At 37.2% G+C, this 23,145-nt stretch overlaps 1 pseudogene; it reads right to left on the minus strand.

Moving 5' to 3' along the window:
- Positions 1-7,827: 7,827 nt before the first annotated feature.
- LOC106846471 (olfactory receptor 5AN1-like) lies at positions 7,828-8,742 on the minus strand (annotated as a pseudogene).
- Positions 8,743-23,145: the final 14,403 nt, after the last annotated feature.

Consider the following 23,145-nt stretch of genomic DNA (forward strand, 5'->3'; position numbering starts at 1 on the left):
TTTTTTTTCTGGTTTGCCCTCTGAGAATGTCACCCATTGAGAGTCCCTGTTTTCAGTGTCCTTAGGGAGAAGGGGTAGTGTCTCTAAGACAATCTCACACATTGTCTTTTTCTCCTACCCCTCATAGATTTGCTCATTAAAACCCAGGACTGAGCCTACCAGAGATTTGTAGGTCCATCCTGGCAAAATGATGGATCCAGCCCAATACCCTCTTTGGTTTGTGCTTTTCATGTCATTTCTGTACCTTGAAACATTTGTTTTCTCACTGGCTCAGCAATGAAAAAAGTGTTTTAGTTTTTATCTAGTATTATTGGTTTCTTTGACCATATAGCCCAAGATATTACTAGAAACACCTTTACAAACAATATTTCTAAGACATTATTGGGTATTCTGGCTTCTCACTAGCCATTTTTTCCAAAACCCCAAGCTACTTGATTTACTTAATTGTCTTTGCTTCTAATATGATTGAATTTTCCTGAAAATCAAGGCATCTTATTAGGTAGCTAATATTTATTCAGTGTGTACTATGTTCCAGGTGTTATCCTGCATGCTTTTATGTTTCATCTTATTTTAACTTTTAACAACTTCATGAGATATGTACTCTTATCATTCCCATTTTTCAGATAAGGAGACTTGGATCAGAGGAGGAAATAAGGTCACACAAACCATGAAGGGAAGAACCGAGATTCAAATCCAGGCAGTCTAGCTCCAGAGCCGTATCTTAAGTATCTCCACTGAACCGCTCACTAAAACGTGTTCACTGCTACATTAATCTTATTTCTAAAAAACTATAGAGTGAAGAGTACTATACTTGGTATTTTGGATGATGTAAATTATCCAATAACGAGCCTATAGCCCTGGAAGAGAGAGAGAAATGAGCCCATAGAAATATAATACAAAACGAGAGATGATATGTGGTATGAGAAAGGCAGAGATAAATTCTTATGGGTGATCACCAGCTGGATGTAGGCAGGAAGTTAGAGATTAGGGAAGACCTCTTCATATTTTTTGCAATAACAGATCACAAAAGATCTCTAAACTGGCAGAGACCATGTCAGACACATTATTGTACAAATGGACAGGGCAATGACAGTGTAATTGAACATGCTGTCAATAACATGATCACCACATCTTTTCACATACTCTTTCAGGAATTGAGCAGAAAGGAGGTAATGCTGATTGCTTGACAAATAAGTGAGACAAAATGAAGAGAATTCATCTTTTAGGAGGAAGAAATAAGGAGATATTAAAATGTTTTGCAATATATGCTGTTGTAACTGAGGGAAGGGAAATCTCAGTGTTTGGATGGTGACCACTGCAAAGCTTTTGCCCACTGATGCCTAAGAGACAAAATTACCCCAGAAGATCCTACTGTACACAGAGAAATATGCTAAACCAGTGATACTGTCTCTAATCCCCGAGCACCTTTAATTGTCACATGGTTTTACTCAATCACCCTAGAGTCTATCATTTCTAATTCAACCTTGTTTTTAGCTGCTTCTTATTTATCAAGGACTCCTAAGCTTTCTTCTTTTGTTTTGGATAAAGTTTATCTGGGCTCCCTTCCTTTGGTTTTTTCAGATGTCATTTTTGGCATCAGATACTCTCCCTCCCCATACTTATCTCCATTTGATCCTGCTTAGAAAGTGAAAAAAAAAGAAAGAAATGGAAAAAGTAAATGAAAAAGTAACCCTTTTGGCATGCCCCTCTTCTTTATGATATTTATGTATAAGCCTTCCTTATATTTTCTTAGATGACTTTGGAAAAGTTCAGTGTAATTATAGGGCAAGGAACGAAATCTGAAGAGATATGTTTATTAGGAAGAATATGGACAGGATCACTCTCAGAAGACCAAGTATTACAATTATTCTTGACTGGTGGCCCCTCACTTCCTCAAGACCTGGCATGTTCAACAAAGTTACATGGGAACCACTCAACTCAGGAGCCTTCTGTAGACTGCTCATATATGACTTTCTAAATGGATCAAATAAGATAGTATAGGCCCCTCAAAAATTATCCACAACTTTTCCTCTGGGCCTGTGTTTTCTCCTTTTAAACACTAAAAAAGTTCTCAAAGGTTTTCCAGTTCCCCATTTTATGCCAAAGTGCACAACAAGACACATAAGAGATCCACGCATATATATCTGAAGGTGGGTGGAATGGACCCCCAGGGTGCAGTGGAACTAGGGGAGCAGCCCCCTCCACCTCCTCCAACAGCAGTTATCCAGGGTGTAGATCCTCACACCAGTGTATGTGCCTGCAAGCAGTTGCTGCAAGAGCAGAAAAGCAGGTGCCATAGATCACTACTGTCATGTGAGTGGAAACAGTAGGTGCCATGACTTACATAACTCTGGGCAGACACAACGGAAGCAGAAACAGCAGGCACTGGAGCTCGTGTAACTGTGAATGGTCATGGCAGGAGCAAAACCAATAGGTGTCCCTGCCTGTCCCTAAGTGGATCTGCCCCACATGTCTGTAAGTGGTCACTGGGGGACAGAGAAAACAGGGGCAGCTTGCTCCCTGCCTGTCTCTCAGCAGATCCCTCCCCGTCTACCTGCATTGGACAGGTCTTTCCAACATTGGGAGCAGTATACAAAACTCATATTTTCCCAGGTAGGGCAGGGGACCCTAACCTCAGTTTGCAAAACAAACCAACTAGCTCTAGAAACCAGAGGCTGCACAAGCAACAACCTCTCCCTGCTTAGCCCCTCCAAACCCCCAGTGGTGGCAGGTGGAACCTGTGACCAGAGGCTTCAGGAAATACAATGGAACTAGTTACCCAGCCCCCAGTGGCAGAACCCCCAATATCAGTTCCACCAGCAGCAGGGGCTGCATACAATCTTCAAGTACCAGAGGCCCCAGAAGTGACAGTGACACTCATGAACCCAGCACCCAGGCATTGGTGCAAACAGTAACCCTAGACAACCTTGGAGCAGCAGTGTAGACGGTATATAATGCAGCAGTATCCTCTCCCATGGAGAGCCCAAGGAGAAGCAGTGGAGAAGCGTGACACCCAGGAGACCCCAGAAGCAGCAGAAGTGTATGAAGCCTGGTGACCCCACTGGTGACACCTGAGACTGCAGTGACATCATAAGCAGCAAGTCACTAGCAACCTCAGAGGCTAAAGTAGCACAAGGAGGGCACTGACTACACCACCAGCAGAGGTAGTAGAGGGTGGAAAGTGCAGGGTATCAAATACAAACAAAAGCAACTCAGAACCAAAGTAACCAAACCCATACCCAATAGGAAATGTGGTTACTACCACAAATGTGCCAGCAAAGAATCAGTTACCATGAAGAACTAACTAACACGGAAGAAGAGAAAGAGAATAACAACCCTCTAGAAATCAAACTTGAAGTTACAGGAGATTACAATCCCAGTAACAAAGTACAAAGTCAACAGAAGGAGGGAAGAAACAAAAATTAGAGCAGAAATAGATGAAATAGAGACCAAAAAAAAACGTAGAAAGAATCAATAAAACTAAGAACTGGTTCTTTAAGAAGATAAACAAAATTGACAAGCCCTCAGCCAGACTCATTAAGGAAAAGAGAGAAGTCTCAAATAAATAAAATTAGAAATGAAAGAGAAGAAATTACAATGGATATTACAGAAATGGAAAGGATTATAGGAGAATACTATGAAAAACTATATGTCAACAAATTGGATAATCTAGAGGAAATGAATAAATTCTTAGACTCATACAACCTCCCAAAACTGGATCAATAAGAAATAGAGAATCTGAATAGAGTAATCACAAGTAAAGAGATTGAAACAGTAATCAAAAACCTATCAAAAAACAAAAGTCCAGGATCAGATGGCTTCTCTGGAGAATTCTACCAAATATTCAAAGATTTAATACCTACCATTCTCAAACAATTCCAAATATTTGAAGAAGATGGAGTACTTCCCAACTCATTCTATGAGGCCAACATTACCCTGATACCAAAATCAGACAAGGACAACACAAAGAAGGAAAATTACGGGCCAATATCACTGATGAACGTAGATTCTAAAATCCTCCACAAAATATTGCCAGACCAAATACAGCAATATGTGAAAAGAGTCATACACCAGGATCAAGTGGGATTTATACCAGGGACGCAGGGATGATTCAACATCTGCAAATCAATCACACCATATTAACAAAAAGAGGAATAAAAGTCACATGATAATCTCAATAAATGCAGAGAAAGCGTTTGACAAAATCCAACATCCATTTACAATACAAATTCTCAATAAAATGGGTATAGAAGGAAAGTACCTCAACACAATAAAGGTCTTATGTGACAAACCCACAGCCAACATCAAACTTAATGGTTAAAAACGGAAAGCCATCCCTTGAGAAGAGGAACAAGACAAGGGTGCCCACTCTCACCACTCCTTTTCAACATAGAACTGGAGGTTTGGGCCAGAGCAATTAGGCAAGAAAAAGAAATAAAAGGTATCCAAATAGGAAAAGAAGAAGAGAAACTCTCTCTGTTTGCAGATGGCATGATCCCATTATAGAAAACCTAACGAATCCACCTGAAAACAATTAGAAATAAGGAACAACTACAGCACAGTTGCAGGGTACAAAATCAACTTATAAAAATCAGTTTCATTTATCTACGTTAATGAACTAGCAAAATAAGAACTCAAAAATACAATACCTTTTACGACCACAACAAAAAGAATAAAATACCTCGGAATAAATTTAACCAAGGAGGTGAAAGAGCTATACACCAAACATTCTAAGACATTATTAAAAGAAATCAAAGAAAATATAAAAAAAGGAAAGATATTCCATGCTCTTGGAGTGGAAGAATAGACGTAGTTAAAATGTCCATATTACCTAAACCAACCTACAGATTCAATGGAATCTCAATCTGAACCCAATGACATTATTCACAAAAACAGAAGAAAGAATCTTAAAATTTATATGAAACAAAAGACCCTGAATAACTAAAGCAATCCTGAGAAAAATGAAAAAAGCTGAAAAATCACACTCCCTGAATTCAAAATATACTGTAAAGCTATAGTAATAAAAACAGCATGGTTATGGCACAAAAATAAACACTCAGATCAATGAAACTGATTTGAGAGCCTAGAAATTAAACCACATATCTATGTATAGCTAATCTTTGAAAATGGAGCCAAGAACATACAATGGAGAAAAGAAAGTCTCTTCAATAAATACTGTAGAGAAAACTGGATAGCCATGTGCAAAAGAATGAAAGTAGATCTTATTACACCCTACAGAAAAATTAACACAAAATGGGTTAAAGCCTTGAATATAAGACCTGAAACCATAAAACTCTTTGGATAAAACATAGGCCGTACACCTTTTGACACTGGTCTTAGCAGTATCTTCTTGAATATCATGTCTTCTCAGTCAAGGGAAACAAAAGAAAACATAAACGAATGGGACTACTTCAAACCAAAAAACTCATGCAAAGCCAAGGAAACCACCAACAAAAGGAAAAAAATCCACCTACCAGCTGGCGAAAAGATTTATAGATCATATATCCACCAAGAGGTTAATTTCCAAAATATAAAAAGAACTCATGCAATTCAACAACAAAAAATGAACAACCCAATCAAATAATAGGCAGAAGATAGGAAAAAATTTTCCAAAGAAGATATGCATACGGCCAACAGGCACTTGAAAAGATATTCAACATCAATAATTTTTAGAGAAATGCAAGTCAAAACTTCACTGAGATATCACCTCACACCTGTCACAATGGCCACAATTAACAGGATAATAAATAACAAGTGTTGGAGAGGATGTGGAGAAAAGGGAACCCTCATACACTGTCAATGGGAATGCAAACTGCTACAGCAACTATGGAAAACAGTATTGAGATTTCTCAAAAAAATTAAAAATAGAAATACCATATGATCCAGCTATTCCACTACTGGGTATTTATCCAGAAAATTCGAAATCAGCAATTCAAAGAGATTTATGCATCCCTTTGTGCACCACAGCATTATTCACAGTAGCCAAGATGTAGAAGAACCCAACTGCCCATCAATGGATGAATGGATAAAAAAGATGTGGTATATACACACAATGGAATTCTACTCACTCAGAAAAAAAAATGAAATCCTGTTATTTGTGACAACATGGGTGGACCTTAAGGGTATAACGTAAGTTAAGTATGTCCAACAGAGAAAGCCAAATATCACATGATTTCATTCATAGGTAGAAGATAAAAACAATAACGGCAACAAAAAATACAGAGAGATAGAGATTAGATTTGTGGGTATCAGAGGGGATATGATGGAGGGAAATAGTGAAAAGAGTAAAAGGGTGTGTATATGGGGACAGATTGTAATTAATCTTTGGGTGGTGAACATTATGTAATTTACACAGAAACCGAAATATAGTCATGTACCTCTGAAACTGTTATTAATCAATGTTACCTCAATAAAAAATAAAGAAGCAAAAAGAAAAAAGGGATCCAATGAATCTCCAAGGATAATATGTAAATGTAAAGACATCTGTTTGATACTAGTTAGTTTGGTCTGAGTAATCTCACAAATCAATAGTCAGTGTTGCCATACATTTTGTTCTTTTTTTTAACCAGCACACAAGGACTGCACTTTATGTCCTACTTCAGACAAGAAAAACTGGCCAGACTTGAGAACCCTGCCTCTTCCACTATCTATTTCCTTTCCTTGCCCTTGAGGTTTCCTGGAAAATATGAGCATTAAAGTAATTCAAACCATTCTATTCCATCTATTATATCACCCCAAACAACCATAAATCTCTAAGACATAAAATGTGTTCAACATGAACAATAAGAAATAATGTATACCAGCTTTTCATATTTGTTCTTTGTTCCTGCAGTATTGAATATTCAATAACTCTATTATTACAATGAACTCTCACAGAAGACTTCTCACAGAAAAGATGTTCAGATGCTTGAAATATCAGAAATGATTGGGCAGTACCATCCCATTGGCTATGTGAACCAAGGGTAAAGTTTTCCAGATTTGATGGGGGAGAGAAAGAGATGTTTGAGTCCCACAATATCAGAAGCTGCTATTGGCTGTGACATGGATTTTGAATATCATCTCCAATCAGAAATCCCCACTGGACAATAGATGCAGGAAATTAACTCATCAGACTCATAAATAAATGGCAGTGAAGGGAGCCAATACTTCATTCCATTCTTTATATGATTCAAATCACCTCTTCCCTCCTTAGGCTACAACTATGGAGACTAGGATGTGACTAAAAATTTATTAGATGATTAGCATTGAAGAGACCTTAGATAGACATTAGCTGTCTCAGACTGGTCTCCCCAGGAGACACAATCAGGCCAATAGTATAGCTTTGTTTCTGTCCAAAGGCACATTGCCACTCTGTGTTCATTCCCACTCTGGTCAGAAACACAGAACAAGCATTTGTCACCATGATGTCTGGATAATGCTACATCAAAATATTTGGCAGACAAGGTTTGTACACTCCTGGGGACCTCTGTCAATTATCTCTCCTTTAAGGTCAGAAGCTTGCAATTGGACAGAGCTTAATCTCAGAAGCAAGAAGAAGCAAAACGTTTCTAAACCCTGATGTTTCACAAATACTTGCAGATAGATTAATAAATGATAAGGCCACTCCTCATGTAGAGTGAAAGTAATGAACCTCCGGGACTTAAAGATATTGTGTCTGTGTGGCATTGAGTAAGCTATTGGCTCATTTTGGCATATTATCTGGGTCAAACAAGCCTTCTTTGTCCAAAGATAGTATGAATTTTGTTATAGTGTATTAGTGTGCATATTGCTGTGGGTGAAAGTGATTCTGACAAGACAAATTGGTCAGAAATCTCATAATCTGTGACCTCAGCAATACTCTAACTTATTTTGCAACATCTTCAAGGCACCTTTGATTTCCTTGTTCCTCAGACTGTAAATCAAGGGATTCAACATGGGAATCACCACAGTGTAGAAGACTGATGTGAAACTGTCAAAGCTGGAGGAACCGCCACAACTGGAACTCAAGTAGACAAATATACCTGAGGTACACAAGAGGGTCACTGCTATCAAGTGAGAAGCACAGGGGTTGAAACCTTTGAACTTGCCTTTAGCTAAAGTGATAATATAGCCATAGGATATCATAATAACTAAGACATTATCCCAAAGATCATTGTAAATATAGCAATTATGAGTTCTACAGAGAAAGTGTCAGAGCAGAACAGGACTAACAGTTGGGGCATGTCACAGAAGAAGTGGTTGATGACGTCAGCCCCACAGAAGTAGGACTGAAGCATGACACATAATTTGGATATAGAACCAGAGAGTCCAACCATATAGGACACAAGCACTATCTGAACACAGAGGGTTGGTGATATGATGGATGACTAGAGAAGTAGGTTACAAATGGCAACATATCAGTCATAACACATGGCTGTCATGAGGCAAGACTCACTCAGTCCCATGGTTGAGACAAAGTCCTAAATAATACAACCCACAAAGGTGATACTTTTCTGCTCCTGGAAGAAATTGGAGAGCATCTTGGGGACTGTAGAGGTCACATAGCAGATATCAATGAGAGAAAGATAACTGAGGAAGAAGTTCATGGATGTGTGGATGCGGGTAATCTATCCTTGTTAAGATGAGGAGGCACGGGTTCCAAGTCAGAGTCATAATGTAGATCAACAGGAATACAACAAAGAGCACTCCTATGATTCTGGAGAAATACGAGAATCTCAAGAGGATGAAATGGGTGATATCTGTAATATTTCCTCCCCAAACCATTGGCTTCGTGCTCCTAAAATCAGAAAAGAGACAAAAGAATGGATTGCAGACGCAGGCGAAACAATAGCATTACAATGCTCATAGATGCCATTTCTTTTCGTTCATTGAGCACTGAAAAAGGGAAAACACTTTATTGTCCTGGTGGAAAGACCCCAGTTTTCTTCTCCAATTGTCAAGAAATACCTTCTCAGTGTTTCAGGTTCTCAATTACTTCATGAGGTCTCAAGAAAATTAGAAGAGATCTGGGGCTGGCCTGGTGGCATAGTGGTTAAGCTTTCACTCTCCACTTCACCGGCTTGGAGTTTCCCAGGTCAGATCTCAGGCAAGGACCTGTGCACTGCTTATTAAGCAATGCTGTGGCAGGTGTTCCACAGATAAAGTAGAGGAAGATGGCCACGGATGTTAGCACAAGGCCAATCTTTCTCAAAAATAAATAAATAAAGAAATAATACTTAAAAAGTTGATAGAGAACTTTTTAAAAAGCAATAGAAATTCAGTGAATTATCTATGATAGACATCATTGACTAAAATCAATTTTTAAAAGACTTTTAATAATTAAAAATATAATTGTGGCTTTATAATAGTAAAGCATAAGTGGCATCATTCCAGAATAAACTTGTAATAGCTCTTCTTTCCCAGACAGTCATCTAGATAGATTTTTAAAAATTTCTTCTTTCACCTATAAGAAAAATTATCCTGTTTATAATAACTTCTCAAGCCTTTTTACAAATATATTTAATATAATATCTTCAAAATGGCCTGGATAATTGCATCATAATTTATAATCCTGATATTTTCTTGGTGTACAGCATGTATGCTAATAAAGTTATGAAATGTCTTCTTAGGGAAGTCTTCATAGGAGCCAGTCTTAAAAGGAGGCTAGTAAAACTCACAATTACAATCAAATATTGTCTCAAATGTAGGATATTTTTCAACTTAGCAAATAGCATAGTACTGTGGTTAGGGTTCAGACTTTAGAGTTTCTGTTCTGAGTGGCATCATCAAGATGGCAAAATAGGTCATTCCTGACTTTGGTAACCCTCATAAGAACAATTACCAACTATTCACAGACAGGACATCATTGCAAAAATCCTAAAACATGAGGATGAGGCTGAAGCACCTCCACTAACCACAGAGAACAAGAAGAACCACATTAAAAGGGTAAAGGAGAAGCTGTACTCTGACTCCATTGCCCCTCACCCTGCTGGCACAGTGCCACACCAAGAATACTCTCTTGTCCTATGGTTTCTTCAGCAAGCTAAACAACCTAGAAGACATAGATAAATTACAAGAAACATACAACCTAGAAAAACTGAATCAGGAAGAAACAGAAAATCTGAACAGACAAATAACAATTAAGGAGATTGAATCATTAATCAACAGCCTCCCAACAAAGAAAAACCCAGGACCAGATGGTTTTATGGTGAGTCTGTCAAATATTTAAAGAAGAATTAAGACCAGTCTTTCTCAAACTCTTCCAAAAAACTGAAGATGAAGAACCACTTCTAAATTCACTTATAAGACCAGCACTGACACCAAAGCCAGATAAGGACACTGCAAGAAAAGAAAACTACAGGCCAATATTCCTGATGAATACAGATTTCAAAATTCTCAAAAAATACTAAATGATAAAAACTCTCAATAAATTAGGTATACAAGGAACTAAATGCAACATAATTAAGGCCCTATCAACAAGCCAACATCTAACATCATACTAAATAGTGGATGATCAAAAGCATTTTTCTAAGATCAGGAAGAAGACAAAGTTGGCCATTCTCAAGATTCCTATTCAAGATAGTACTTGGTCAGAGCCAGTGCAACTGGGTCAAAAAATAATAATAAAAGTCATCAGAATTGGAAATAAAGAATTGAAATTGTGTCTATAAGCAGATGACATGATTTTATCTACAGAAAATCATAAAAACTTCACCGAAAACCTGTTAGATCTAATCCATCAATTTAATAAAGTTGCAGGATACAAACTAAGCATTCTAGATATTAACACAAATTGTCTGAAAAAGAAATAAATAAGATAATCTCATTCACAACAGCATCAAAAAACAAAATACTTAGCAATAAATTTAACCAAGAAGGTTAAAGTTCTCTTCACTGAACACTATAAGACATTGACAAAAGAAATTGAAAAAGACACAAGTAAATGGAAAGGTATCCCATGTTCATGGATTTGAAGAATTAATATTATTAAAATATCCATACTACCCAAAGCCATCGATATATTCAATGCAGTCTCTACCAAGATTCCCGTGACATTTTTCACAGAAATAGAACATACAATCCTAAAATTTTTGTGGAAATACAAAAGGCCCTGAACAGACAAAGCAATCCTGAGAAAGAAGAATAAAGCTGTCAAAGAGGCATTACGCTTCCTGATTTCAAACTATATTACAAAGCCATAGTAATCAAAGCAGTATGGTACTAGCATAGAAACAGACACTTAGACCAATGGAACAGAATCAAGAGCCTGGAAATAAAACTGTGGGTATATGATCAACTAACATTTGAAAAGAGAGCGTGAAATACTCAATGGAAAAAATACAGACTCTTCAATAAACGGGTTTGGGAAAATTGGATATTCACATGCACACAATGAAACTAGACACCAATCTTACACCACTCACAAAAATAAACTCAAAAAGAATTAAAGACTTAAATGTCAGACCAGTAACCATAAAACTCCTAGAAGAAAACATAGAGAAAATTCTTCTGATCATGTATTGGAAAAGACTTTTTTCAATATTACACCTAAAGCACAAGCAAAAAAATTAAAAATAATCAAGAAGGATTATATGAAAATAAAAAAACATCTGCACAGCAAAAGAAACGATAAGCTAATGAAAAGGTAATCTACAGAATGGGAGAAAATATTTGTAATCACATATCTCATAAGGGGTTAATATCCACAATGCATAAGGAACTCATACAATTCAACAGCAAATAAATAATCCAATTAAAATTTTGGTATAGGACCTGAATAGATATTTTTATGAAGAAGACATCCAAACTAACAACAGATATGTGAAAATGTGTTCAGCATCACTAATCATCAAGGAATTGAAATCAAAACCACAATAAGATATCAACTCACATCTGTTAGAGTGGCTATCATCAAAAAAGACAAGAGATAAAACTACAGGTAAGAATGTAGAGAAAAAGGAACCATATGAACTGCTGTGAGAATGTAAACTAGTATAGTTACTGTGGAAAATAATGTGGATTTTCCTCAAAAAATTAAAAATAAACCTATCATATGATCCAGCAATTCCATCCTGGGTATATATCCAACGGAAATGAAATCACTGTCCCAAAAAGATACCTGAACTCCCATGTTCAATGCAGTATTATCTATAATAGCCAGGACGTGGATACACTCTAAGTGTCCATCAACAGATGAATGGACAAAGAAATCATATAATAAATGTAAAAATAATATAAACAACATGTGTATGTATAATTATGTATAAGTAACATAAATAATATGTATAATAAGAGAATATTATTCAGGCATAAAAAAGAAGGAAATCCTGGCATTTGCAACAATCTGGACAGACATTGAAGGAATTGTGCTGAGATTAATCAGAGAAAGACAAGTACCATATGATCTATTTGAATGTGGAGTATAAAAAAAAATAACCTCATAGAAGCAAAGATAAGATTTGTGATTGCCAGATGCAGAGGGTAGAAAGTGGGGGAATTGAGTGAATGTGGCCTAAAGGTACATATCTCCAGTTATAAGACAAATAATTTCTGGCAATATAACATACAGCAAGATGACTTGGTTAACAATATTGTATTGTATATTTGAAAGTGCTAAGAGAATAGATGACAAAAGTTCTCATCACAGGGAAGAATACTGTGACTATGTGGGGTGATGGGTGTTTAATCTTATTGTGGTAATCATTTTACGATATTTACATATATCAAATCATTGTGTTGTACACCTTAAACTTATGCAACGTTATATATCAATTACATCTCACTAAAACTGGAAAAAAAATTTAGTTCTGATACTCTCTCACTCTATGAACTGGTCCTAGTCACTTAAACACACTAGGTATGATTTACTTTTAACAAAGTGAGGACGACAAGAGCCTCTAAACTATAAGGTTAATGGGAGGCTTTTATTAGGAAATTCGTGCCAATGTTCAGCACATAATCTGGTACACATTAATTTTTCAATAGATGTTGGCTATTATTATCATTGACTGCTTACAGATAACCATGAATGATGGCTATATCCGTGAATAGGAATGCTAGGTGCGATAGAGTTGTACGGGTTAATTTGGGGAAATTTCTGAGACATCATCAGCTCTGTAGACAATCGGACATCATTACCTCTGGTCAGGTATAGATTCAGACCTAGTGCGCAGGCAAGCTAAACCACCTGGAGCCATGCAGACACAAACCACATAAATGATTTCTACTTAGTTTGCTTTGATTCATGTACACTTGGGTCAGTTGACAACTACCATCAAGCTATGATGAGCTTTGATGTCGAGAAAGATTTTTGTTTCATTTGCGCTATGGTTTTATGAGTGTCAAAATTTTTCTGTTTACTCTTAAATAGACTGTTGCTAATATAATTTATCAGCTATTTATCCCAGATGCATTACATTCAATGAAAACATTTTGAAAGTATAAACTCTCATGCACAACATCCCTGAAACAACAACATAATTGATCAATTTGGTGAAAATAAGTCAAACTTTTGATCAAATAATTGTACTAAAATTCTTCACTTTCTTACTAACATTCTGGTAACAAAGGCAGCCATGACTAAATGTATTCTATGTAGCTCATCATTCACAGAAAACTGTGAGGAGTTGTGGATTGTTTCACTTGTTCATGAGAAAATTGATCCTAAAAGTGTATGATTTTATAATTTGGTAAGCTAGAGGAAAAGAAAAAAAACATTCTGAATATACTCACTCTCTCTGGTTAATTTTTTGCGTGTGTTCACCATCTGCCAAGGCAGTTTGTAGAAGAAAAAATGATTGATGTAAATTTTGGTTGGAGATATTACTGTGGGGATACAGCTAACCAAAACTCCTTCTAAATATGATCTACTAAGGACATGACAATTTGCAATTTTGTGCAGGATATAAAATCAGGTTAAGAAAGCCAGGAATGTTGCTGAATGACGAACAACATAGTAAAGAAGGATAAAAGAAACAGTCCCACCAACACTACCTGTTCATCTGGTGGGTCATCTCTAATACTTGGGTCACCAGTGCTAGTGTCTCCAGACCCATAGGGTCTTCAAAGATGACAATGGATGGTTATTTGGAGTATTTCAAAAGACGAATAGAATTGTATGTGAAAACTTTGTCATATCATCATGAAATGACCAGCTTGGCTTTTGCTGCTACTCAGAAATTATGAATCAAAGTTATATACTGAAATAGAAACCAAATTAATAATTATGCAAAAGCACAATCCCCAAGGGAAAATTAAATTAAAAAGATTCATGGAATAGATAAAGTTGGGAAACAGACAAATATGTTTTACCTTAGTTAAGTCCCCTGTAATTCACAATTTAATATTTTGATTGAGTGCTCAATTATTAACTTCTGTAGTGTGTAGGCTTTATAGACATTATCTCATTGGATTCTAGATGATTCTATTGTCCCCAATTTATAAGCAACAAACAGAAATTAACAGATTTCAAGATCATATACTTAAGAATTTGAGAACTAGAACTGAACATCCACTCCTCACCAGAGTAATACCTAATATTTTTGTTTTGAAGTTATTATTTTGATTGAGGGTCAGGGAAATTGGGTAAGGAAAAAGAGAACCTGAGAAAGGGCCCTAAGTGGAGGGTGCATAAATGAGGGAGAGGGAAGAATTCGAGAATGAAAGAGACTGAGGACCATAACCCTTGCTCCACAAATGTCCTACTGGAATTATTACACGGCTATTGAAATAGCACAGAATTCACTGTTTTCTGTAAATCTTGTCCTCTCATCTTGACATAGATCCCCCAGGAAGACAGAGTTCTTGCCAAAGGGTGAAGTCACTTATTTATTATCCATAGGAATTTTCCAGGCGGACCAGATTGCATTCAAAGATGAGTGATTTGGGCCATGAAATTGGCTGTCCACTCAGAGCCAAAGAGATGCCCACCACTGGGGTTCCTCTTAATGTGTTGTTAGGTGAGAGATGAAAGGAGAAGACAATTATAGGGAGAAAACCCTCCAGATACCTGCTCTCTGGAGTTATGGTGATCACGGAGTTTTTTCTGTGCTAATTTCATGCCCCACTTTGCCATGTCCCTTCAGATTCAATTCAGCACTTCCCCATGGTCCTCTTATGGTCTCAAGATTGACGTAGCTTTTTTTTTTTTTTAACAACCTAGGAGTCATTTGAGTAGGAAAGGACATAGTGATGACGTAGTCTAATATCATCAATTTCCAGGTGAGGATTTGAAGCCAATTGATCTAAAGGATTTGTCCAAGGTGACACAACTGGCTGGCAATAGAGCCTAATAATAAGTTAGGTATGGGGACACTTCCTTGTTTACAAAACTCTTTGATTTCAGATAGATACATACATACATATTCTCAAATATTTGACCTGAATCAATCATCTTAGCAGGTCCATGAGGCAGATATGGCATGATTTCCTATGCATAGGTGAGGAAATCAAGGCAATAAGGAATATGATAAAACTAATTCGTATCAGAGTCATGACTTATTGTGATTAATGCCTTGGGCACTGTTATCAGCCAATCTGGGTGGAATTCCAGGTTTCCACTTACTGGTTGAGCAAATTAACCTCTCGAAGCCGCAGCATTATCACCTATTAAATGGGGCTGATCATAGTTGCTACTTCACAGAGTAGCTTTTTATAGAATCAAATTAGATAATGCTTATAAATCACTTATCAGAATGTGAAGTACACAGCATGTCTTCTATTAAGAATAGGCTTAATTTATGTGTTCTGAATTGGAATTCCTTTCAACATATTATGCTGCATTATTAAGCATTCATTAAGAATATCTATTTAAGATCATTCCCACAAACTTGTTTGTCTTTTTTGGTTTAGATGGAACTCATCTACCTTGCTGTTACTAGGGATACAGAGATGTTTTTGGAATGTCTCATTCTTTGTTTCATCTACTTCAGCTATCATTAATTCTAGAGAGAGGAGTGGGTGGGGCAATGAGTTAATTATTTAACTCTTGCTAATAGGTTAGTAGTCATATATCCCCCTGGTAAGAACTGTAATAATTTAATCTTTTAAATTGAACAGGCCCTCAAGATGGTTTTAAAAATACAACATCAAAGTGTAGAATTTGGGTGCCATGGATAAGCAATGGAGGACATCTTTATGTCACTAAGAACCATTTGTGCTCCACACATGACACTTCATGAGATTCAAGATGGATTGTTGCTACACTGAGAAGAATGTGGCAGACCACAATATGCCCAAAGGTTCTATCTGTAAAAGGGGAATAATTCCTCATCAACCAACTGCACGTGTTAATAGAAAAGAATCACTTCTATGCAATGTAACCGTATGAAGTTGAAAGTATTGTATAAATACTAATATAATACATATGAAGATTAGTACTTAAACTCTTTCCTGAAAAAAATATTTCTTCTTAAATTTTCTTTAAGTTCTTTTGGTTGGACTCTGAGTTTCCATGGTACCCTCAAGTCTGGTGTCTCTGCTGCTCCCTGGTCAAACTTAAGGCCTGGGAATCTCTGAGAGGCTCAGAGCACTGGGACTTAGACCCTGTCGCCCACACTCACGATGAAAGCCTTCATTTCTGAGGTCTTATATGGTCTCTGGGAAGCTACCTTGGAGTATGCTCCAGGCCACCTATGCCCAGAAGTTGATGACTTTGACTTCTTTCTAGTCTCTGAGAATCTCCCCAACTCTTGACGTGAAAAGTGCCCCTTCTATCTACCATTCCTTTCTCCAATTTTTTTTTCATAATTCACTTCACAAGGACACTCAAGCAGTGGGATAGAGGGAATAAGATTATTTGAGAATAAAGCTAGATTATCTTTCTCCTTCTTCTCTCCTCTCATCTCCTCTTTCTCTTTCTCTCTCTGACTTTTTCTCTCTTTCCATTTCTCTTTTTTCTGTGTCCCTCCCTCTCACACCCTCTGCCTTTGGGATGAAATTATAAAAGTATTCATTTTAAAATTACTCTTAATTTTCACATCTTTAATTTTATACATGATTTTGTTTTATTGTAATCAAAACATAAATAAATACCTAGTTAAAAATAAATAAAAGACATTTTAAGAATTGTAGAGGAAAGACCTATTTGAGTGGCTTCCTAGGTCTTCTCATTTATCTACATATAATATCAATCAGAACTTCTAATCTCGAAACACTGTTTTACCTGCCTAGGTCTAATCATGGAAAAAGACCTTTTAAACTGAATTCAATGTTGCTGACACTGCATTAGGCAGATCACTTGGTGGTGGCAGCTAAACATAATGGCATTAAGACATGAGAAGCCAAGTTTTCACTTCTTCTCTCTACCTAGCTTTCTTGTAACCTATAAAAGGTCACTTGCATATTTTTACCCTTGTCTTCCTTATGGAGGAAATAATACTTGCTCAAATATTATTCTTACTGAGATAAATATGTTGCCTTCTTTACTACCCTCATCAAGGCCTCTTTGATCTCCTTGTTCCTCAGACTATAGATAAAAGGGTTTAACATTGGGATGAGGATAACATAGAACACTGACAGAACCTTGTTCTGCTTTTTGGAGTAGCTAGAGCTAGGCTGCAGGTACACAGAGAAGCCCATGCCATAGAAGATTGTCACAACAGCCAGGTGGGAGGCACAGGTATTGAAGGCCTTGGCACTACCTTTTATGGAGGATATTTTCAGGATGGAAGTTGCAATAAAACCATAGGATAAGAGGATGAAAGGAAGGAAGTGAATCCAACAAAAATAGATTCCAGAAAAAGAATCATTTGGCTCATAAAGGGATTGGAGCAAGACAAGGAAATAATCTGGGTTATGTCACAGAAGAAATTTGGAATGATATTGTGCCCACAAAAGTAGAGATGAAAGCAAGAAACTGTTTGAATTAAGCTACCAAGGAAACCACTCCCATAGGCTCCAGCAACCATCTTCTGACAGAGGTCAGGATCCATGATGGCTGAGTACTGCAGAGGCCTACCAATAGCAACATATCTGTCATAGGCCATTACGGCCAACAGGCAGCACTCAGCCTGCGCCATCCAGGACCCAACAAAATACTGGGTGGCACAAGCAATGAACGAAATTGTTTTTTCATCTTTTAAGAAGTCTGAAAGCATCCTTGGGCTGATGGAAGAAGAATAGCAGATGTCTATAAATGACAGGAAACTGAGAAAAAAGTACATAGGTGTGGCAGGTGGGAGTCCATCCTGATAAGGAGGATGAGACCAAGGATCCAGATTATGGTCAGAAGGTAGATCCCTAGGAAGATTGGAAAGAGGATAAGTTGCAGCTCTTTTTCATCTGACAGTCCCAGGAGAACAAACATGGCCACAGAAGTATGATTTCTATCCTCTTTCATGGACCTGCTCAGTACTATCTGCTGAGAAAAAGATGAGAGAAGGAAATGTTTTCATCCTCAAAAAGCAAAAGAAGACACTATTTTTCTCCAGTGATGCTACTGAGTGTGTATACATCTTCAATCATGAATGTCAAGTTAATCTGTGTTTCATGTATAATCAAGAAACTTCACTAAAAACTTCTCTTAGTTAAATATTGTCATTCTCTTTGGGGACAAAAGACAGTAAACAGGCACCATTAGTACATTATCTACTAAAATGTCTTGATTTCATGTTTTTCTGTTCCAGATTTTAAAAATATAGGAGGGGTCAGCCCGGTGGTGCAGCGGTTAAGTTTGCACATTAAGCTTCAGTGGCCCAGGGTTCGCCAGTTCAGATCCCAGGTGTGGACACGGCAGCGTTTGGCAAAAGCCATGCTGTGGTAGGCGTCCCACGTATAAAGCGGAGGAAGATAGGCATGGATGTTAGCTCAGGGCCAGTCTTCCTCAGCAAAAAAAAGGAGGATTGGCAGTAGTTAGCTCAGGGCTAATCTTCCTCAAAAAAAATAGGAGACTTAGACATATAGTAAACCAGAAAAACACTGTCATCTCTCTATATGGTGAAACAGAACGATTCTGCCAAGGCATGGCTCTGACATTTATTCGGTGATTGAAGAAGCCACTGAATCCTGTGAGCCTCATACGTCAAATAAGGATGATGAAATACATGCTCTTTAAAATCTCCTTGAGAACTAATGTTCGATTAATCTGTAATCAGGGAGTGTGGACATTTCTATAGCTGTCTTTCTGCATTCATACAGCCTTGAAAGATATAAGAATAATGCAATGGGATGGTGGGACAAGTCACACACCAAGAAGCAGCTTGGAAATGGATGTGACTTACTCTTATTAACGATGCTAAGAAAGATACTGAGAAATTAGGTAAGAAAGATTGAAAGAGCCATTATGCTCTTTTCCTCAGAGGTGTATTTTTCTTTCCTCAGTATAGAAATACTTATGAGTTAAATTATCTAGGACAGTGATTTCTGATCTTCTTTGAGTCAGAGATATTTTTGAAACTCTTTTGGAAATTCTGGACCATCTACCAAGCAAACTGCAGCTACTTACCGCCTTTGCACATGGTTTTGTTAGATTCTCAGTCACCCTCCATTCTATTCATGGTTCCTAGGTTAAAGACTTCTCCTACAAAATAAACTGACTTTAACTCATGTAAAGGTTAGGATGCTTAGGCAGTGGATATGGGGATTAGGAAACTGAGGCAGGATTTCTGGAAGTTCTTCCTCCTTTTCTCTTTGGAGCCAGTCCAGGGAAAGTAAGCACTAAGTCCTCAGGCCAAATGGTAAATAACCAAAATAATGTTTTTGCCTTAGGTACTGAATGCCCTCTTCAAGATGCTGTAGTTGTCATCTCTCCAGATGGTCATAGAACAACTACCAACACAAACACATTTTTATTTAGATGAACTCAAACTAGAAAGAAAATAATAGAAAGCTGTGAAAGGTAGAAAATAGATGCCAAATACAGCCTAAGAGTTGTATATGGTTAAAAGTAGAAGTCTTAGAGATTTCCCTGGAAGTAGGCTGTGACATTAATGGAATAAACTGCGTTTGTGAACTACAGATATTTGTCAGCATTAGCTACCCAGAGTGTCTTTCTTTTCCCCAACTATTTCTCAGCCTCCTAATTCCAAAAATGAATGAAAAGAGAAAATACCCATAGAAGCATAAGACTATAGCCTGAGAAGTAAGGTGGGCAGTTTCATTCCCCAAAATCAGAACAATCATTGCTTCATAGTCCCTTGAACATGTTTTGAAAACAGTTGATTTATGCACTGTTTTGAAAATAATTCTGAAGGAATGAAGTTATTAATTAGAGAAGAAATTTAAGATTAGTAGTCAATACGGGAGGAGAAATGGTAACAGACAGATATGTGTAATTCATCCCAGACTTAGATGTGGTTATGTCCACAGTAAGACTGAATGGGGAGAGAATTTTGCGAGAACAGAGGAGACAATCACATTCTTCATTATCGTTACCATCATCATCATGACCAATAATCATGACAACAAAAAGATTTATTGAGCAACTGCAATATATACTGTTCTTCTTGCAATCACGGAGACATTCACAGCTTCCTCTAACGTTCATTCAATCAATATGGTAGCCTAAGTCTGGTGTGCTCCTACTAAACAAAGCTAATACTCTTAACATTGTCTCTAGATTTCTATTAATATTTCTATTATATGCCTCTGGAACCCCAGTTAGCTGTATCTTGAATCTTCTTGCTCTACTTTCCACATCACTGAAACATCCATTGTTTGGATTCCTCTACTGTGCTCTGTTTAATTTTTAAAGATCTCTATTCCAGTAAATTAGTTCTCTCATAAATTGTGCTTGTGGGCTGTTTAACTCCTCCATTGAATTTCAGATTTCAATCATAACATTTTGTTTTCTCTCTAAAGGTTTCACATTGTTCTTTATCCACATGGTCAGCTTGGAAAGTCTCATATTGTTTTATCTTACTTTCAATAATATCCTTTATTTAAACTTTTAAAATGTACTTATTGAAATAATTATTAGCTAATAATATAAATACATAGTTTTCCAAATTGCACTCCATAGTTTGATATTGTTTCTTACTCTTGCTCAAGTGCCTTGTTTAATTGCGTGATGAGTAATTTTTTTTATCTTAAACAATGTTCCCTTAAAATTTATCTGTGGGAAACATTGATGCTTCAGTTTAAAATGTGTTCCCTCAGAAATGATTTACATTACTTCTGTCAGATACCTTAGGGACAACACCAAGCCAGAATTCCTTTAAACAAAAATTTTGACTTGATGTTTTTTGATGTTATAATATTCACATCAAATAGACTGCATATCTACATAAGTAGATAGATAAGATTAAAAATTATCAGGGAAAGGAGTGATATCAGCATCTTAGCACTGAAAAGACATTCCTCCTTTTTCTCCTGCTTTAGTAACAATGAATTAGAAGTCATCCACAAACAAAAGTACCTTTGTGGGAGTTGTAGTATCCAGCACCAAATGCCAAGAGACCAGGAGGAATCTGCCCACCTGTGAACCAGTAACAGGCAAACAGACTTCAGTATGGGCTACAAAGCCAGCAGGATCAGTGTGAGCCTGCCCCAACCCATCTTGGTCAGGGTTGAGCAAAGGCTAGAGATGATTTGAGCGCCACCCATGAATGAGAGAGACTTTGCAGAAGGTCGCACTTCCTGAGAGAGGATTCCAGCACACAATTGGAGCTGAAGAAAAATACGAATTTGTTTACAGTGAAGACAATGAAAGGAGATTTCTCAGCACCACCTTTCCCAAGGCAACACTGCAGAAGTTAAACAATTCGTCGTGGCAAACTCTCCTGCAGGGGAAAAAGAACAGTCACTGAGTACCCAGGATACCACAGTTGTGCTAGATGCATTCAGAAACCTCTTTATCCCTAGAAGTACCTCGACTACTGAACAAGTAATCCATGACTGGAGAGAGAGAGGAGATCAGGAAAGGGATCAAAAAAACATATATCAAAGGTATTAATGAAGTATAGTTCCCTATTTCAGCAGGAAGTCCACCAAGGAGCCACTAAGAGTACCACAACAGAAGATCTCCTGACCAGATGCACGAGAAACCCCAGCCTCCCAGTCTTAAACCCACACCTCTCCCCACCCTGCCACTAGCTTCTTGTGCATATTCTTGAGAGCAGCAGTGAGAGCAAATCTCGTAAACTGAGTTCTCTCAGAAAGAGAGATCAGGGTCTCTGGGCAAGGGAGAAACCACAAACAGGAGCTCTAGAGCCACATTCTGGAAAACTAAATAGAGGTTTCCAATAGTGAGACTGGTTAGGTGGTAAGAACCAGAGAAAATACAATAGCTTAAGAATTCTACAACAAGAGGGAACGAGAAGAGTGGAACATGTGTACCCATACAAAGGCAGAGGAAAACTCACCTATAAAATCACAAAAGATGGCATACCCCATCTGAGGCAATTAGTAAAGATTTAAGGAGATGTCTGCTACTTCAAATACTAAAGCAGCAATACAAACCTACAAGAAACATGAATTATCAAGAAAATATGTCATCACCTAAAGAGAACAATAATTCTCAAAGTACAAAGCTGAAAGGCACAGAATTTTGCAACCTGGCTGATAAAGATTTTTAAAACAGCTGTTTAAAACAACCACAAGAAAACTCGGAAAAACAATTGAATGACATAAGGGAGGAAAAATGAGCAAAATGAGATATTCACCAAAGAGATAAAAATTATAAAAAGGAACCAAACAGGAATTCAGGATCTGAGGCGTTCAATGAATGAAATGAAAAATGCAATAGAGAGCATCTGCAGTAGAGTAGAGCAGATGAAAAATGAAAAAGTGAGCTACAGGACAGGGAGTTTGAAATAACCCAGTCAGTGCTGAGCAAAGAAAAAAGAATGAGAAATAACAAAGAAAGCCTACGTAATCTATGGGATTCCATCAAAACCAAATTAGAATAATAGACGTTAAAAATTAGAAAAGACAGAGAAGGTGGCAAAAATTTTATTTAAATAAATAATCCTGAGAACTTCCAAAACCTGGGAGAGATTTAAACATCTAAGTTCAGAAAGCTAACAGATAACTCCATTATCTCATGAAAAAAGAGCTTCTCCAAGACACATTATAATAATGCTATCAAAAATCAAAGATAAAGAGAGAATCCTTAAAAAAAAAAGGAGAGAGAGATTATAACCTAAATATGAATCTTCACTAAGCTATCAGCAGTTTTCAAGCACACATCCTACAGGTCAGGAGAGAGTAGAATGACACAGTCAGTACTGAAAGAAAAACTGAAAGCCAAGA

This window comes from Equus asinus, chromosome 17 (genome assembly GCF_041296235.1).
Source record: "Equus asinus isolate D_3611 breed Donkey chromosome 17, EquAss-T2T_v2, whole genome shotgun sequence".
NCBI lineage: Eukaryota > Metazoa > Chordata > Mammalia > Perissodactyla > Equidae > Equus > Equus asinus.